Source organism: Corvus cornix, chromosome 10, assembly GCF_000738735.6.
Source record: "Corvus cornix cornix isolate S_Up_H32 chromosome 10, ASM73873v5, whole genome shotgun sequence".
NCBI lineage: Eukaryota > Metazoa > Chordata > Aves > Passeriformes > Corvidae > Corvus > Corvus cornix.
Genome location: NC_046340.1, coordinates 1,524,883 through 1,539,275, shown reverse-complemented (window position 1 = coordinate 1,539,275; position 14,393 = coordinate 1,524,883). Strand labels below are relative to the sequence as shown.

Genomic DNA, 14,393 nt, shown 5'->3' with positions numbered 1-14,393 from the left:
AAGGAAAAAACAACACGTCCAAAAGCAATTCCTTAAATGTGCATTTCTTTTGTTTAATAGCTACATAACACAGTTTAGGATGACAGTCTTCAACTTAGTTATCTAAATGGCATCATGACTGAACCCATTTTCTGAAAAGAACAAACTGCAATGAGCTTCACAAAAGAGTAGCCTACTTGCAAGTCAAAAAGATAAGATCTTATTAAATGGAAGAGTAGTCCCCCATGAAATGCTGAGAATTGCTTTCAATTAGTGAGGCCCAATTCAGACACCCTCCTGTGTTATGTCTCTTGTGGGAAAAAAAAAAAAAACACTAAGAGACAAAAAATTATTATCATTCCAGCTCTCCAGTCCTTTAAATCCTTTATTAGCAGCCATGGGTCACTGGTAGGCAGCTGGCTGAGATAAAGCCCACCTTCTACCAGGTCTGTTGCTGAGAGGTTTAAAGGACAGGAGGACTTTGGCCCTAAGAGACAAACATTTTCAAATATTTTCTGCTTTTTCATAAAAAGAAAAGAAAAAAAAAGAAAAGAAAAGAAAAAAAAAAGCTAGCCAGACACAAATTCCATCTGGATCAACACAAATCTTGTGACAATCTCAAGTCTCTGGTGTGGGGATAAACATGAAAAACATTTATAAGACAAAACTATCATACTTTGGGAGGCCAAACCCCTTTGTGTCCCCAAGCATTGGTCAGTCTATGAAGCACCCAGCATGTACGAGGTGCTGTGCTCTTCAGCACAGCCCAGCCCGTGTCCCCCCTGCTGGGCTTTGTCAGTGCTGCCCACTGGGACTGGCACTCCATGGCTGCCCCTGACCAGGGATGGGTCCAGCTGCCACAGACCATGGCAACAAGCAACGAAGAGCCTGACAGGATGGACTAACTGGGGTCAGTGTGCCAGCCCGTGCTGACGGTTTCCTATTGCACGGACCATGAGGAATGACAACCAGCATTCAGTGTAGAAACCCTGTTCAACTGAAGCCTGCTAAGGTAAAACACCTCATCTCTGCTCCAGAGGCCTTAAAAAGAAAAAGCTTGTAGTCTAGCAATAACCATTAAACACTACAAAATTACATTTTAAACCTGTCTGAATCACTGATTTTCTCTTGCAAGCAGAAGATCCTCACAAGGCACACAAAGTAAGCAGTTCTGTAGACTGGCAAGCAAGCTCCACCACAACAAGCACAGGCAATGCTGTAGAAGTCCCTGAGAACATCCAAGAACGTTGGCATCTTTGCAATTCGTACTTTTGTGGTCCAGGCAACAGCTCTTAAGTACGAGTTTCAAACTGATGAATTTTATATGCGTGATAGACTGGAAACAAGAAACAACAACAAATGGAAAAGTGTTCACAGATACATTCAACTCAGAAGCAATAGGTAGAGGAACTTAAAAATTAATGAAGGAGATACGAGAACTGAGATAACATCAACAGAAATATGCAAAGTGAACCAAACCAGAGAGGAATAGGAAACAAATTACCCTGCAAGTTCCACACACAGCTGCACAACGTTAAAAACAGAAACCTCTGAGCACAGGATATTTCTGCAGAGCTGTTTCAGAGCAAGTCCCAGCTCTGAAATGCAGAAATTTGGGAGTTCGAATTTTTCAGAATTAATTTAAAGAATATTAGAGAATGCAGTATTTTCTGCCACTTTAAAATGTGATCACAAAAGAAGTTTCCATGGCTGCTCCTCAGGGCAGTCTCCCTTTTTCCACAGCACCTCAGATTTGTTCAAGTAAGGTATTAGACCAGGAATCAAAACTCATTAAACAATGTAGGTGCTTTGACAGCCTGCATTAAACTGCCACATGCCTTTGACCAAAATGTGAATAAACCTAAGAACAAAAAGGGTACTTAAAACAGTACCTGGGAGACAGGACTGGTCTAGGCATTGCCTACATTTCCCAATGAGTCACCATGTGCCAGCTACACTGACCTAACAATTTCCACAAGAAAAAAACCAAAACCCAACAAGCTACTCCTTCAAATGAACAACACTGATGATTTTAATTTCTTTGTCATTCCTCAGCTTGTTCCCATCGATTGCATCCAAGTTTTATCATTTTAAAAAATAAAATCAATTTTCCTTCAAACCAATCTTTTGCAGATTGCATAAATAGCACAGATGCCCACCCAAGTAATCTGAACATTTCCTGTAGACAACCCTTTCTTAAAGGGTTTTACCTTAAAGCATGGCCAGGTGACTTCCAAATTAAAAAGGGATGGTCACTTTTAACTTAGGCTCTTTTTTCCAAGGATTATTTTTTGGAGGACATAAAATAGCCATCAGTTATTAGAAGTTTAATCCATTTAGCAAGCCTATATAAGCACTCTATTGCAAGTATCATTCTTCTCAAGGGAATGTTATAGTGGCTGCCCTGCCATTCAAAGAAGTAGTAATTCAAATGTGCATTTCAGTTACAGCTTTTGTGAAACGTTTTTAGAGCTTTTAAAAATTTCTGGGGTGATGCCAGAAATTAAAGTATAAAAGAGAGTCCTATCAAATGACTAATCAATATTTTGTATTTAAGTAATCTTTGGATCAAGGTCCAATATAAAACTGCTAAGCTTTTTCCTAATGTCATTGTAAGATGTGTTAGAATGTGCCACAAAAATACATCACATTAATGGATTTTGTCCTATCCATAAGTACTTTTCAAGAGTTTCAGTAAATATTTTAAAATGCAATACAAATAAGAAAAAATATTTGCTGAATCTCTGTTATTTAATAGCAGAATATCTATAAAGGTTCCCTTAATTTCAAGTCCCATCATTTTGCTATGTTACATTTTCAAATCTGGAAATATTTTTCTCCATAAAAGTACCTGTGCACTCAGCTCCTACTCTCACGCTGGGTAAATCTGTGACTATGCACCTGTCTAAATCTCATATATTTTCTTTTCATAATGGGCACAGAATATATTCAGAACAAGCAGTAGGGCTTATTGCATAATTATTAGCTCCAGTAGGAGATTGTGTATGCATGAACAGCTTTGGAATTCTTTTTTTTTAAGGACTACTTCACATCTAAATCCTGAGGTTGATTTTTATTTTTAATTGAATTACAGCATATTTAGTTTGAAATTACTGCTGTGCCTTATAAATGCTAATATTTCTTTTTAAAATATATAAACCTGTAATTTTGTAACTTAGCATGCTGATTCACTTTGAGAAATACGTATTAAATGTAAATAAATACTTCAGAAGTCTCTAGCAGTGACTGTGATGTATGGAAACAGTTTCTATACATCAGAAATTAGGGATACTATTATTTATAATAAATAAATAATTTGCTAAGTTTAAACCATTCTTTTCCTGAATTGTTCACATTAAATATTATTGAGCAACTATTAATTGTGAATAATGAACGAATATTTGAATGAATATATGTGAGCCTAAAGATTGATCAAGAATCATGTGCTTTTCATTCTTTTCCCTTTAATATGGTGTAATTGTTATCTACCTTGCCCCTTGGCAGTAAGATTTATTATTCTGCGTTCAGAATGATAATAAGAAAAATAGTTTTAAATTAAGGCAACCAATCCACATTCTGTGCATGTGTGTGTTTCTTTTTCCTACAATAAGGATTGGAATCTGGTGTACCCAAAGGTAGAAAAAACAAACAGAAATGCCCTATGCAAGACCAACCAAGCAGCTGTTTAGAATTAAAATTGAAAAGACTCTGTTGTATTGGTTCCAACCCAGCAGAGCAACTCCACCCATTTGATTTACATACAACATTTCTTATATGCATTGTTTTTTTAAGCACGGGGCTGAAATTGTTCAGGCATTCTCTATATCCAAAAATGAAGTCTGCCCAAAATAAACAACCCACCTCTCTGCCTCAGCCATTTTCTTTATCTGCCTGCTAGTGCCAAGAACCTGTAAACACTTCTCTACAGAAAGATACCACTGCTTGAAAATTGGATCCTTGGTACCAACTTCATCATCTCTCCTGGCTGGTGTCTATGTCTGATTTGGCCTCCAAAAAAAGTAACACTTAAAAATGATGTCCTGAGTGCTCATTAGTTAAGACTTAAAATATTGGTAGAGTCTAAAAAATTCTTGAAATAACCCACAAGCTCCTCATAAAAAGTTATTCAGGCCACATCACTCAGATGTGCTTCTATTTGAAACAGAAAGTGGTTGCTGCAGAGGTGCTGTTGAAGATGCCTGCTCCTCCTCACAGTTGTTCCTCTTCACACTCATGTTCCTGTATTTCTTACCATTGGCTTCTGTGAGTGCAGATTCAGTTGCCAAAAGTCTTTTACCCACATTCCATTCTTCCAAATAGCTAAAACTAGCCAAGAATTTTAAATACATCTCCTCAGCTGAAGGTTTTTCATGCGAAAGCAGAAGTTCCATTGTCAGTTTATTTAAATTTTTCTTACCAGTCATGATTTGAGAAGAGAAAGGTTCTTATTTAGAGGCATTAAAATCCAATTTAAACTTAGAAAATGCATACACAATCAGTCAGAGTAAACGTGTTATTTCATTAACAGCAATAAGTCTGTGCTGCCTGAACTGAGACCTGTGTTCTTGTCTGTCACAGGTTAGCAAACCACTACACTGTCCAAGCTCTGCCTTGCAGCTGAATTCTCTCAGCCCAAACCTGTACTCAGCCATTGGATAAGGCAGAAACATTTAATCCCACAAAACCGGTGTCCTCCACACATCCATACGCTCTTCTGGTGATGTCCAGTGATCAACAGCAGGCAGATAATTCATTTAGAAAGATCTCCCTTGAAAGATCTGGCAATCAGATGAAATTTGTACACAACCACAGCACTGACTGTCTTTTTAACACTGAGAAATGTCACACTGAGCAACAAAGTCCCGTAGCTGTCACCACAAAGCATCGTTGCTTCATTTGCTGAGGTGCACAGCCAGGTTGTTGCACTTGATCTCTCATTCCCTTATCTCTTGTCTTTAAGTCGTCTCCCACATAGCACCATCTTTTTCACTGAAATTCCTGCTGTGCATAGGAGTTGTCACATTTGTAAGCTACAGGCTGATAGCCTAAGGCCATGTCTGTGTGGAAGAAAGACTCTCCATCACACCTCTGTTATTGCTGCCAGGCTGGAACACACAGACACATCACACCTTCACAACTGCAGCTGATACTAGCTTGATTTTACATGACAGCAAAACAAAACACATTGTGCAACTATACCGAGAACTGCTAAAACACAGAATAGGCTTAAGATTTCGAGGTTTTAGAGGTTTGGAGCTGACTGACTGCGACTGTCTACCAAGTTTCATAGCCTAACTGAAGATGTGCTCTTTCAAAGCAAAAGCAGATTAAATAACTCAGTCACCTTCAGAATATTCTTAATTCCAGTCTCCCTGACGAGACTGGATCCCAGCACTGATAATATGTGAGATGTATCAGACATAAGAAATAACTATAAGTTAAAACTTTAAGTTTGTATTTCTAAATTTAGTTAATAAGAACAGATGGTGTTGCTTCTCTCTATTCATATCTCAGGTTGTGTTGTTTGGAAAGTACAGGCTATGTTTACTGCTTTGTAAGTAACTATGAATCTGACACCTTGTTTCCCAGCATTATTTTTCTTACTCCATGTTGACTGGCACTGTCAGAGCAGTGCAATCTGCAGAGCAATCTCCATGCTCATGATTAAATAGCTCCATGTGGTATTATTCATTTCTCTGGGAGATATGATAAATATATTCTGTACTTAAAGGTATGAATCTGAAAAAAACACGATATTTGAATATTTCAGCTCAAGTCTTGATAAAGCAAGACAGATATAAGAAAAATCAATCCCCAGCTGGTCTCATTTCAATTTCATGGATTCTCCTCTGCAACCATAAAGCAGAGTAGTAGCCTGAATGGAAATATTACCTTTTCTAAACTGATCAATATTATACAGAAACAGACACTAAGGGCTATAGATACTAAATGCTCGAGAGACAAACTCTGAGATCTGAGGAGCTTTCTGGTTTGTGGTCAGCGCATTTTGCTGCTGATTCCAAGACTGAAAATCACCCTCTTCTTAACAACATCATCTCTTGTGAAACAGATGCTGAAAAATGCAGCCATGGTCTCCAAGATTACCCTTAGCACCTCCTAAAAAGGGACTAGCACACCGCTAGGCAAGTCTTCCCTAAGAATAGTAGGCTTTTATCCTGAAGGAAACCAATGAAAACATACTCTCTTCCACAAAGCCACTCCTTATCCCCCATTAGTAAAAGATTTCTTTTCTCAGTGAGAGAGAAGGCACAGTTTAGGTCCACCAAATCAAGCATGTGCACACTGCACTGGCCTGGCTCCCATTAAAAACCCTGTCTCTAGGCTTTAATATATTTATTCTCAAATCTGGGGAAACACTGGTATCACCACTTTACACATGACGACCACATATATTCCACAGTCCCCAAACAGTTTTTTATGGAGTTCTCTGACCTCCAGTTTTTATGAATTTTGTAAGTTTAGAATAAACTTCTTAATGTCTATTAGTCCATAACTGGATATAACCACTGGGTGTCACTAATGCTCTATTAAAAAGGCAGCGAGTTACTGCATTTCCCACGTACTTTCTGGTGGAATTATTGCCGCATTCTTTGGCAATCCCCGAGCCTTCATAAAACACCCACATATTTAGGACCAGCATTAAATTTAAACAGATGACTAAGTGGGAGTACAGACTCTCAGGAGGTCTGTGTTTTCCTGAGAATCAATACTATCTGTGCCTCAGCTCTGACTGAATAGGATTCGATTTAGCGAGCAACAAAATCCTGCCATGGAACAACAATACATGAAAGTGACTGTTTCTGTGCAGTCATTCTGAGAACAGAACAACCTAATTAATTGGTGTCAAATAGAACAACAAAGCCAATGTGCTCCCAGGGTAAAAATCAACAGATCCTTTGTTATCTTTTTTTATCAACTGATACTAAAATCCAGCACTGACAAGACCTATTCATTGTGCTTTGCATGTCTGTGGGGTTGATCTGTAAGCGAGGTTTAGAGGCGAGGTTCTAGAAACCAGTTCTCTTTTTTTGCTGCCAGTAAATTAACTTTCCATTAGCAATGCTCTATTTTAGCCTGAATAAAGCAAATTAATTAAAACTATTTCCTTTCATCAGGTTTAGGAAAAGGGCTTTGTCGAGTGTCAGGTTGTCAGCTTCCTAACCACTTAATAAATGATAAATCACTCAGGACAAATATCAACCTTTTTAGAGCGTTTTGAAGTGTTTTCACTATAAAATAGGATATAGTTTCTGCCAGAGTAGAACTGTATTTAACATTCAGTTTTCCAAGTGCAATACTAAATAGTTCCTTTGATTCTGTATTGGAAGGATCAGCCGTGAAAACATCACTTCAAATATAAAACTACTGAGATCAAGTTTATCGTTGCAGTTTAAGCACTTTCTTTTCTCATGAGTAATTCCGATTTTTATTCTCTTTGATCTTTTCAGTCTGTAAAAAGTAGAGCATCACCCATTCCCTCGACTCCTGAAAATTGATTATTATTTAAAAGGAATAAATTTTTTACGTCTTTTTCACAATCATTCTAGAAGCCATTAAGTGTAAGGAATAAAAAAAAGTTACACTCACAACAATACACCTCAGTGTAGTTTCATGCCATCGCCAGCAGCTCCATTTCTTTCATACATCATTCCAAAGCAATCACATCCACATGAAAGCTGCATGCTTCTGACAGAAGACAGAATGTTTCTTTCCTGTTCCTCTTCGATTCTGGGATTTAATTTTAACAGCAGATGGCTAACATTCAGCACAATAGGGTCAGAGCAACACGAATGTAAAGTATGTGTACATCAACCATTTATGTGTGTTACTGCTTGCCCTGCCACAGTGCCATGGCACTGGAACATCCACAGGTGTCACTCACTGCAAGAAACCTTGCAAGATGACACAAACAGAAGCAGTCTGCTTGAAACACAGCACAGATAAGCTAGCAAAGTTATCCTGCAATTTCATCCATACTTATATTTTTCATTACTTGTTAAAATATGTTGGCTATGTTTCTATCAAAAAGGAAGAGATACAGATGTATGTATAAAGAAAATACAGATATGTATCTGAATGACATTTCTGTGAGACGGGGAACGATCCCAAAATTATGTAAGCAGACAGAGGTCAATCAAATACAACAAAGCGGTACCGCTGCACATCAACTAAAGTCCTAAGTATCTCTTTTGTCCAGGTTCTTTCTAAATACATTTTTCTTCATTAGAGTATGAAGAAAGATATTCTGGGATCAAAAAAAAGACTTCGTAACTGAAGGTTCTCTGGCATCAGTCCATTCCAAAAGAGCAAAAACCACATACTTCTGGAAAGAAAGAGAGCTAAAAGCTTGACTGGCACTAACAGAGAAACTTGAGGATCTTGTCTCCCTCTTAAGAATAATCAGTTCTTGACATAGGAAGCCCTATTCCTAAACAGGTGATTCAGACTATTTAAGTTGTATATTCTATGGGTTTTGTACTCTTTCAGTTTTACGGGTGGGAGGGAAATGGGCTTGCAGCCATCTATCTCCCTAGATATTTCCTTTAACTTATAAAAGCTTATAAAATGTCTAAAAGGCTTCTGTTGTGTCTCTCTAGACATCCATCCTGTCAGTATATGTCCTTCCTGAAACATAACACATTATGTGATGCTGCCTCTGAAGATGCTTATTCATCTTCCCAAGGCAGCTACCAGAGTATTCCTTGGGAAATTATTCTGATCTATTTTGCAAGATTTTTACTTACTAATTACTAGCAAGGAGGAACAGGTAAGAGTTTTGGGACACTAAACTAGAAACTGAAGAACAAATGTTTGAGAACAGAATAACTGAGAAATAAGCATACAAAGGGGCTGGTTTGTAGGTTTTTTTGGCTAGCACAGATTGTCAGAATACCACCTTGCACATCTTGTCCCCAAAGAGTTAGCAGAGGAAAAGAATCCAGGATTTTTCCAGCCCACACTCCTTCTTTTTGATTCTACCAGACATTCCATTCCTGGGCTAATCTTCCTACTGCTTGTTCAAAAATGGGGAGGAGAGGATTTAATGAAAGTGAAATTATCCTTTGATCAGTTACTGTAATCATAAGAAAAATTTAGTGAATGCTTTGATATTTTTTAGGAGACATGTTAGGTTTTTGAAATAGAAAATGTAAGGTCTGCTGAACCCCGAGATGGAAACACAAATGAAAAGAACTTAAATTACATCTCACTGGGCAAAGGAACCAGCCTGAAAAGCAGCATCATGAGACATTTCTTATGTCCAGCCTCACATCTGGTGTCACCAGTGGTGGTTTCTACCACTGACTGGACCAATGAGTCAGAGGCTCCTCAGTTGCCATGACAAATATTTTACCAAATGAATCACAGAACTTACTCACAGCTAACGCCATCTGGCAGAGTTCTGAAACACTGGTGGTTGTATTAGCCCATGGATACAACCCTTACTAAATACAGCAGCAAAGACTATTTCCCTTCCCTCTACATCCAGGTAGTAACTGAAGAAATTTCTGAGGCACGGACAAACAACACTCCAACCACACCTGCATATTTTTGCTGCCTTTTCTGCAGTAAATGCACTGTCCTTGCAAATTAAAAAAAAAAAAAAAAAAAAAAAAAGCAATCAAACACACCAAAACCCAGCAAATTATTCACACTGTCTGCACTGGCTCATCATTTTTTCTCCCACTCCCATCTGCTCAGTTTCACTCAGCTGGAAAGAAGAGAAAAAGCCAGCAACATTCAGCCACTCTGTTACTTGGGAGTTGGAGCAGTCAAGAGACTAGAGTTTAAAAATGGACTCATATTGTAGATATGGTTTTATAAATGCATTGGAAAATTACACATATATTGGATATATGTCTTTTACCACCAAAAAAAAAAATTACAAATTGTAGTGCCAGGTGAACATGACTGTAAAATGGCTGAACAAAAATGCAGATAGCAGGATAATTTCCTTAGGCCTTTGGGCTCTATAATGCAAAATACATAAACCCATAAACATATTTTATGAATTAAAAAAGTATTAGAGTTGTTTTCAGTCTCTGCAGTTGGAAGGGGAAAGGATTCCTGGGCTTTTCCAGCATCAGCTCCCAGGTTTCCCAAGTTACCCCCCATGGGGGGTGGGGAGAAACTACATTTCAGACAGTTCAGTGTCTAGTACTCAAAATGATAAAAATAATGGTTATTTCACATTTCTTTGAGTTTTTAAATTCCTTTTCAATAGTTGTTCTGGTTTATTTTTCAATAAAATGCTTCATTTTTCTTCAGAACAGAGATTCTACTCAACAACCAGCTCTATAAATTTATCTGGGTTCTTCACATTAGTACAACTGCACAGTCAGAGAATTTACACTGGTGTTAGAGGTCGAAGCACCCAAGCATCAAATTAAGCTGTATAAACCATAATAAATGGACGGCAAAGTAGATGATTTATATCTACTGCATTTCTTGGGGATGGCAAGACCAAACAATCTAATCATTTGAAATGCTGACCCAACTCTCCTAAGCATCTCTCCTTTTCAACATTGTATTCATTTATTTAGGACCAAGACATAATGGAAATACCTAATCTTTGTGCTGGAACTGGGCCCAGTACAAGAACCAAACAGAAACCACTTCGCTGCTTTTGAGCCTGTGAGCATTACTTTGACACTCTGATACACAAAGCAGGCCAAATTCAAGATTTACCTTATCCACTGCTTTCAGCAACAGTCGAGTTGTACTCTGGTGCTACTGGTAAAAACTGCTGGAACAGACAGAAGTTCATCCTGGATGTCTCCTGCTCCACGGATCCCCAGAAAGAAGAGGCAGAAGGTAAGAGGTAGCAACTATTCTTCTCATCACCAGCAAAACACTGACAGACTCTAGCAAAGCGAAAGCTGATGACTCCAAAACAAATTAATGAGGCACAAAGAAGAGTTAGAGAAATTCAGAGAGCATTTGAGTACCAGGATATAATTCCTACAGAGATCATATGCTGTGCATGAGATCTTTTAGCACAGCTCAGTAGCCCAGCATGGCTGGTGCCCAAAACCTCCTTGCAATAGAGTATCTGACACTAAAGGCTTGTAGCCTGAGAGCCTCTACAAACAGTCCACCCCACAGACTCACTTGGGTTGCACAGCCAGTACTCAAAATAAAAATGTTTTAAATAGGTTATTTGCCCAAGAATAATGCCAAACACCCAGCAGAAACAAACGTGGCAGCAATTGTAATTACTCCACTTGATCTGCTTAACACCAAAGATCAAAATATAGACTGATAACGATGACTACAAGGTCATTCTGAAATGATCCCTTGCAGTTACTACATCAGTAAGATATAAAAAATACTCTGTGATCCACATAACGGCCTGCTTGTCCTGCTGCCTTAATTACTGCAATTATGGATTTGCTGGAATTGAGGAAAAAAAACCCAATGTTGTTGAGATATAGAAAAAAAGTATTATTTCCTTAGCTGAGGCTCCTCTACCAAAATTTGCAATATCCATGGAATTTCAAAGTATTGTGAATAAAGACACCTGATCCGAATTCAGAGATAATAAACGTCCAGAGAAAAAACAAAAGCAAGTTTTTCCACAAGTTCTAACATAAACAAAATGATATAATTTTCTGCTTCTCTTAATGTAGCAAACCTTTGTGAACAGATGGTAGCAGATCTGTGTGATGCAGTGGGCAGCATTTCCATATCACGCTGCTGGCAAATATCACCACCATTTAACTCATTTATTCCTGTGCACACCCTCACAACACATGGAGACGTTGCTACCTGTCAGAGGTGCTCAGCACTTACACTCGAGAGTAATTAGTGCTCAGTTCTGGCTTCTCCCTGTATTGTACCCAATGAACAGCCAGCTTTTTTATCCCTCCTTCAACGACTACAAAATTAACATTGCCCTCTGCTTTTCAGGCAAAAGCAGATAACCCAAATTCAGCCATTCTAATTTAGACAAAAAAACCTGAGGTCAAAAAAACAGCTGCTCTGTGCTTTAGGCTGGTAACATGAGAGGAGCCCCTTCTGTGAGATGAGGTGTTACATGAGCAGCACACTGAATAAAGCCTGTCCATGGCTGCCACCTCCTCAGTCCCCTTCTTACTGCCCTGCCACAGCCCTTGTGACATCAACCTTGTCTTTAACAGCATCACTTTCACTAACTGAAGGTACTGACATCCATTTCTCTCCTATGCCAGACTTTCACCACAGTTTTTCCATCAGTGGGGGCCTTATTAAAGTCTCTTCTCTATGCTGTCCAGAATTTCCCAAATATGTATAAGGGGCTTCAGCATTTGTTTAAACTGAGGTAGGGAATTCAGGAGTTGAGGGAGATGGATAGGGGAAAAGGGAAACTAATGGATGGGTGGGACATGAACTAGGCAATCACAACAGAATCTCAAAGAAATACACACAAATTAAAGAAAACCTGCACTCTTCCCAGCAACCAAGTCACTGGCAAAACTATTTGCTTACTTAGGCTCAAATTTCACCCTTTATCTTGCCATAAGGTATATGACTGGATAGCCAGAGTGCACTTTCAGTGTATTTGTTGCAGAACATAATTAACCATAGCCAGCATCACATTCAATTCTCATATGCCATGTGCAGGGTGCAGAGAATGTCTCTGACAAGCATACATCGTTATCAGCATTGTCTGCAAGATCAGAACACACAGTTCACATCTCAAAATAACCCTTAGAGATTCTCAGTACTATATGAGGAGTCAAGCAAATTTCACTTTAACATGTACCTGCAGCATGCTGCAGATCAGTTTGAAGAGCAGAGAAAATCCACGTTCCTCACCAATGTGTTGATACAGGAACCAGCAATCCTCAGCTGTCTCGGCATTGACAAACTCCAGTTAGAAACCGCTACAGGCCTCTCACATTCCCTGGAGAGAAGGTACAAAGCACTGAGTTGTTGCACACACAACCCTCTTGGGGAAATATTTATTGTCAACAGTTACTTGTTTTTCATTATTTATTAGAGTAATACAAATCCCAAATAATTCAGTCACCGGTTTGAAACTATCAAGTCCATAAAGCTTTGCATATCACCTGTCATGCTTAAACTTACTGCTGCCTCTTAGAAACCTTACGTGATTCATTTTAGCAACTGAATGCTTAGATAGCACTTTGTTCTCGAGATACCCCCCAGAGATGCCACTTTTAGAATACTGCATATACCTTAAATATTAATGTTCTTTATGTATTACTGCAAGAAACTTTCAAAGGCTTTTCTGTGGACACAAATTATGGGCAGGTGTTAAACCAAGATCTGCTGCGAGGCAGCCAAATTGAAGTGGGGGTGTGTATGGCATTTTAAAAAGTTTTTTATTTCAGTTTTCCAGAAGATTTTGTATTTTCAACTTTTTACTCTGATTGGGAGGCGGAGGATGTGGAGGAGAATATCAGACTTTCATACAGTCCCTGTTATTATTAACTATTGTGGTCTGGCTTATATCCTCAGCTTTTTAAGAGTCAATTAGACATAAGAAACTCCCTCAATATCTTGAAATAAATTTCCACACTAAGCAGAGTTGAAGAGGTGCCTCAGAGTTATGATAGTAAGATGGAATATTGATAACTACTTCACTTCATTTTTCACATTCATATCTGTCCTGACAGGATGCCTGGTAATGCATAAAGCAAATAAAATACTTGTGGTCTCAAAATTACCCACAGTAAACACTTTCATACTGCCCAAGCCACAGCCCACAGAGAGAAATTGCACTGTTGAGCTCAGCATAGGAAAATGCCATTGGGTTAATTAGCAATGGGTCAGCTTGAGGGCTTATGCAAGAGTCAGGAGTACTTTACAGTTAATGATTAGAGACTCAAAAAACCAAACTAAACCCCACAGCACATCCATTACACCCAACAGTGATGTTGCACAGGGGAAAAATTCAGTCTTATTTTGCACACTTCTTTTCATAATGCATTCCCTGTACAGACAGGAAAACAGTGAGATATTCCAGAGGGCACTTTGGAAGACCTAGCTAGGTACACTCAGCATGAGGTCCTGCTTTCAAAGCCTCTGCTGAGCATCTAAAGAACAAAACAAATAAAGTGTGGATACTCGTTCCACTCTTCTTCCTCACCAAATGCAAATATACCTTTAGATTAAAAGACAGTGTTTATTGGGTTTTAATACTGCAAACAGAACAATATAATAAGAGGTTCACAGTGGCTTTCAGCAGCTAAATGCACACATGATTGCATATGTTACTTGCATCTGCCGTTCAAAGGAAGCAAGACTGACAGCTATAATGTTACAAGTTTGGTTGGTTTTACTTCCAGCTTAAAAACCTATACAACAATATTTGGAAGCATGGATAATATTACAACAGCCTTAAGGTAGTTATGGTATTACCAAAAGCAGGTGAGTATTAAAAATGTTGG

The 14,393-nt window shown here is 38.5% G+C and overlaps 1 long non-coding RNA gene across 1 annotated transcript in view; it reads right to left on the bottom strand.

Annotated features, from left to right (window-relative positions):
- The window catches only part of LOC120410527, a 250,231-nt gene that overhangs the window by 232,455 nt on the left and 3,383 nt on the right, over positions 1-14,393 (bottom strand). Inside the window, exons 2-3 of the long non-coding RNA XR_005602730.1 lie at positions 12,743-12,883; positions 10,687-10,777 (exon numbers count right to left, since the gene is read on the bottom strand). This is a non-coding gene — a long non-coding RNA (uncharacterized LOC120410527). The remainder of the gene's footprint in view (positions 1-10,686; positions 10,778-12,742; positions 12,884-14,393) is intronic.